The sequence below is a fragment of the Lactuca saligna genome, chromosome 9 (genome assembly GCF_052625555.1).
Source record: "Lactuca saligna cultivar CGN05327 chromosome 9, ASM5262555v1, whole genome shotgun sequence".
Lineage (NCBI taxonomy): Eukaryota > Viridiplantae > Streptophyta > Magnoliopsida > Asterales > Asteraceae > Lactuca > Lactuca saligna.
Window position 1 is genome coordinate 91,968,019 of NC_136425.1, and position 5,215 is coordinate 91,973,233.

General features: G+C 34.0%; 1 long non-coding RNA gene across 2 annotated transcripts; it reads right to left on the reverse strand.

The window, feature by feature from the left end:
- Positions 1-533: 533 nt before the first annotated feature.
- Positions 534-3,431, reverse strand: LOC145017715 (uncharacterized). 2 transcript variants are annotated; one of them, XR_013666633.1, is made up of 8 exons: positions 2,543-3,431; positions 2,309-2,424; positions 1,927-1,992; positions 1,691-1,777; positions 1,496-1,583; positions 1,120-1,314; positions 880-1,044; positions 534-703 (listed from the first exon to the last, which is right to left on the reverse strand). It is a non-coding gene; the product is annotated as an uncharacterized LOC145017715 (long non-coding RNA). The 2 variants fall into 2 exon arrangements; XR_013666632.1 differs by having other exon boundaries at positions 2,520-3,431.
- Between the last annotated feature and the right edge of the window lie 1,784 nt (positions 3,432-5,215).

The following is a 5,215-nucleotide window of genomic DNA, read 5'->3' on the forward strand; positions in this document are numbered from 1 at the left end:
GCGTCAAGGAAGGCCCTGTCATAAAGAGAGACGACGCACTTTTGCGCGTCGTCTATAGACGACGCTCATTTACGATGCGCGTTTACGACACGCAATGCGTATCAAGGAAGACCCTGTCATAAAGTAAGACAACACGCATTCGTGCGTCGTAACCTTACGACGCGCGTGTTAATGACACGCAATGCGTATCAAGGAAGTCCCTGTCAAGAAAGGCCATGTCATAAATGAAGATGACACTCATTTTTGCGTATCGTAATTTTAAATGTTAAAAAAAATATTATTTATAGATTTACTAATTTTCAAATTAAATTTGCGTTTAATGTCTCATAACAAAAAATAAAATACTATATACAAAAAATACAATCCATTGCATAAAATTTAATATCATACAAATAATCGATCCATGGAAAGATAAAACAAATCAATAGATGTTGTTTTCTCCCTATACATGATTATTAAATACTAAATAACAAACTTTATTTCATATTCATACATATGATTACATTCTTCATTAAGAAAAACATATACCTACAACTAGACTTGGAAGATCCATGATTGAATACGATTTCCAATGTAACTTCGATCCAAATGAGAAGTAAATGCCTTATATATTGAGGACATTACACTTCGACATTCTTCAAACTTTGTGTAGATTGTGTATGCAATGTCCAAAACTGACATGTCATCTGGTCCAGGGAGGTATCTACAAATGTACAAAAGCATTTAATTAACACATATAATAATTGCAGAATAGGATTCAAGATTAACAAGTACATAACATAATATGAAACTACTCATAAAAACAAGAATGCTCAACAATTTAAGTTTAAAACCACAAATAGATAACAGAAAATGACTCATTTAAACTTGGTAGTTTACCTTGCTGAACTTGTTTGTGGGGAATGAACGATTCAATTCCTTACACTATCCCATCCTACCAAAACACTTCATAAACCAAGGGCGTAAAGCTTATTGTTGTTCTTTATTTGGCTGAAGGGATTTTAGAAGGTTGTTGAAAGAAGGAAACTGAAACTCGAATGCAAACTGAAACTCAAATGCAAATTCAAAAGTGAAAAATAATAAAACGTAAAGTGAAAGATAACATAAACTGAAACTCACCCGAATCATATGCATAGCCTCACGTGATCTCAACATGGAGTTTCCTTGAGCAGGTGTTGGTGTTGGTGTACTGGAAGTCAACAAACCAGTGGTGGAATTCATGATGGAGGAAGAGGGGGGGTCTTGCCATCTTGATGCCTCTAGTCATCCCACACATAACACCCATACCGCTTCCAGCTGGCAACATGCGTACACCTGTAAAATGTAATTTACAATATTTTAAGCTCAATTCCAAAACAATAAATAAACTTACTTACAAATAAGATTAGTTTGAATTCATCACATAACTAACATCACACTTCTGGCTAACAAAATCCCAAATACAACAAATAGAATCTCAAATCTCAAATTCTGAATAGGAGGTTTTGAATTTAACATTAGAATAGCATATCTGATTCATGTCCCAAAGCTTCAAGATGAGTAGCCATCGCCTTGTTCATTGGTGGTGGTCCACATCATAAAATCTGTTCACACAACAAACATATAATACGTATTTTAGCCTTTTTTACCACTGTTGAATAAATATTTCAAAACATGTTTGAATGAAAGGAGTTGAATTAGAATAAGATACCTTGATATCAGATGAAGGTGTAGGTAAATGGTCTTGGATCATTTTTTTTCATACAAACCCAACGCCACCTGTCTATCCCTCCGGTGGCTTCACAAATACAAAACCAGGCCCTTTATTTTAATTTATATTTTATAATAAACCCAAAAATTATTAGGTTTAATTCAATGCAACAAACAGCAACCTACTATCATTGATTTGTTTATCATAGGCTTTTTGTTACTAAGAATAATACCTACCTGATTCAATACATAGTAAACTTTGAAGCGATTAGGGTAATTAGAAGTAAGTCCCTCCAGTTCTTCCTGTAAGTGTAATTAATCCCTCATCAAATTATTTAAATTATCCTTAATTTAATACTTTGCAAAAAATACAAATTCATTAATCTAAAATTCCAAAAGTAGATGACTCCTCTTAGAGAAGATGGGAACTACTTGTTTTTGTTTTTGTGTGTGTCATGGAAATTAGCATTTTCTTAATGTGTAGTAACAATTAGAATCGAAAGTTGTTCCTATCTTCTCTCATTTGTGTCGTGAATTTGATTATCAGAGTTGCAACTTCTTGATGACAAGCTTGTTACACAAAAAGTTACTATCAAAGAAGTATATAAAGTTCGCTTACTTTCAACTGATCGATCTGATATAATGTACGTTGGTTCACCAGATTCACCATCTATATTCACAGGGGTAAATTTGGCAACTGTAATATCCAACAACTCCTAAGGGTATGCGAAAAGCCTGAAATGAAAATAGAAATAATTAATCAACTAAAATAATGTGTTTTTATAAGTGTCCATGTTCATAAGATCATAAGAGTTAAAAGACCACTAAACTTGGCAATTTTGGATGTGCTTACTGCTTCTAGACCATTTTCACCATCAAGAATTGAGGAAAATGTTTTGAACCATTGTACTCTACTAGAAGTTTCTGTAGCTCTCAATATGTGTATAGCGAAAGGGGAAGGAAGAGATGACATGTATTAGAGGCAGATAAGTTGTTAACGTGTAGTTTTCTTGATGATATGGTGAAATAAACATGTGAACATCTAATTTTGTAGACAGGTTGCAAGTGTGGACAGCCACCCTTTCAAAAGTGAAGTCCATATGAATTGGGCATGGCCTTTGTATGTTGTGCAACGTTAGCTGTGCTATTTTGGGCTTTGATCAGGTGAAAAATTGTAGACATGACTGCTATGGTGAAGCCGTGAAACAACTAAATAGGGGCGTGAACAGATTGAAGTCTTGAATATGGTCAGGTGCTCAAAAGGAGAAATCAGAAACTAAAGGCGAGTGTATGCTCTCAATATGTGAATCAAGTTGCTTCAGTGTTTTGCTTTTTATGTGTCTGTGACCTTTTCCCCCTTTTAAAAATAACGAAATGAAGTCAGGTTGGAATGTGAAATTTTGTAGGAGGCACAGGTGGCATCCTATGTAAGTGTTTGTGTAGTTGTAGTCTGATCTGATTTTATTGTGATGCTTTCTATACTCATAAGTTGCTTGAGTAGTCTGATATTGACACATAGAAATAATGGCAGTGAGTTGGCTCTTCTTTCAGACATATTGTCAGGCAGTTGGAGTGCATAACTTATCTTCATCTTTTTCTCGTACATTTTTGTTAAACTACCACAACTCAATGTATATAGTTTCATACCTGTCTTGAGATACCAAATTCAGAAAATAAAGGAAACACATATATGGAGGTTGAAACACGAAATTAAGGAGATGGAAAAAGAAAGGAAAATGTTTGTATGCGACTACCCCAAAATATAAGGTTGTAAGCGGAAAATTAAGGGAAGATTATACAACTAAATAAAAGAAAGAATTATAATAAGAAATCAAATTTTTAACATGGATTACATATGAACCTGATTCTCAACTGGAACTATTGAGTAATTCAAATCAAATTTTCCAGTTTGCAATTGAAGAACAAAAAAAACCCATACAGTAATATATAAAGATTAAAAGGGTACCTGATGAAAGAACAAAATAAAAAAAAAAAAAACAGTGATAGATAAAGATTAAAAGGGTAATTGCTAAGCGTTGGGCTTTCATTCAAAAATTTTAAGTATGGCTAAAAAATAGTGTTTATCAAAAAAGTAAATATGAAAATAACTAATATAAGGAAATCAACTTCTAGAAGCTTTTCAAAGATACACATTAGCTACCTTGTATCTCCTTCAAGTATGAAATAATCTATTAAATATGAAAGAAAAATCTATATTAGGGATGATAAGTTGGTGGCTATGTGTTTTTCAATTGAGGCTAAAGAGAGGGTGTTACCAACAGAGACAATATTAGTAAAAATTAGAAAAAAGAAATTGTTAAAAACATTACCTGATCAGAGTAGTATTGGCCCTTCTTTCTCTAAATTTCTTTGACCCAAAAGGGGTTGCACTGAATGTTAAAAACATTACCTGATCAGAGTAGTATTGGCCACTACTTTTATACACGAGACTCGCTCTTTTTCTGATATGTTATGCCATCTGTCTGGGATAGTAGGATCGGGTCTTTTTGCACGGGTCTTTAGCTTATGTGGATATCATTTGGATCAGCCTCTGCTGATATGGTGTGCTATTGGGGCATATAGTAGAATCCAAGTAGACCTCCTTCATTACCTATTGAAGGAATTGAACATGATTGAGAATGTTTTGTGTAGAACGAGCTCTTCAAACCTATGGCTTCAACATTTTCACATAACCTGAAACCAATAAAGATGGCGCTGAAAGGATTGAGAATGTGTATCAGAAATCAATCATTTAATATATATAAGTTGTTAGAGGCATTTTTACAAACAGGTGGTGTGCACCATGAAAAACATGCGGAATTAATCTATCTAACGTGGATGATGATTACTAATTCCCTTGATCTAACAAGAATTCATATCTAAGTATCCGAAATTAAACCTTTAAGCTAGATAAGTTCAATTCTTTGGGCGAGTAACAATAAGATGTAAGAGAAATTTTTACAAACATGTGGACTGTACACCATGAAATGCTTAGAGAATTATTCTTGCTGCCATGAATAACGAGTACTAAATCCATAAAATTGAAAGAAACCCATCAAAATTAAAGAGGGCTAAATACGAAGTTGGAGACATAGATCGTATGAACTGCAAACCGACAACGAGAACCTTGATTCCTTGTGGGTAACTAAAACGAGTCTTTAGACCTTCAAACCCAAACAACACGACAGGTCTAAATTAAAACTGGCGAAGCCAACATAGAACAAATTCAACATGAGCCAAAATGGAAAAATGATAATCCTCTTCTTAGTTACGGCATGGCAGGGAGTAGTGAAGGTAGAGGGGAAACCAACAATACAGAACGAGGCCAACATATAAGAGCATACTATGCAATTCGTTGAAAATAAGAGCAAATAAAGATACCTGAGAGAAAAAATGGAAACCTTAATAATCAGAATTAACCAGACATCCAGAAGAAAAAACACATAACAAGAAGGAAGAAGAAAGGTTATTATTTGTTTATTGCTTCCGGACAGGACGACGACTTTGTTCTTTTTGAAGAACTGGC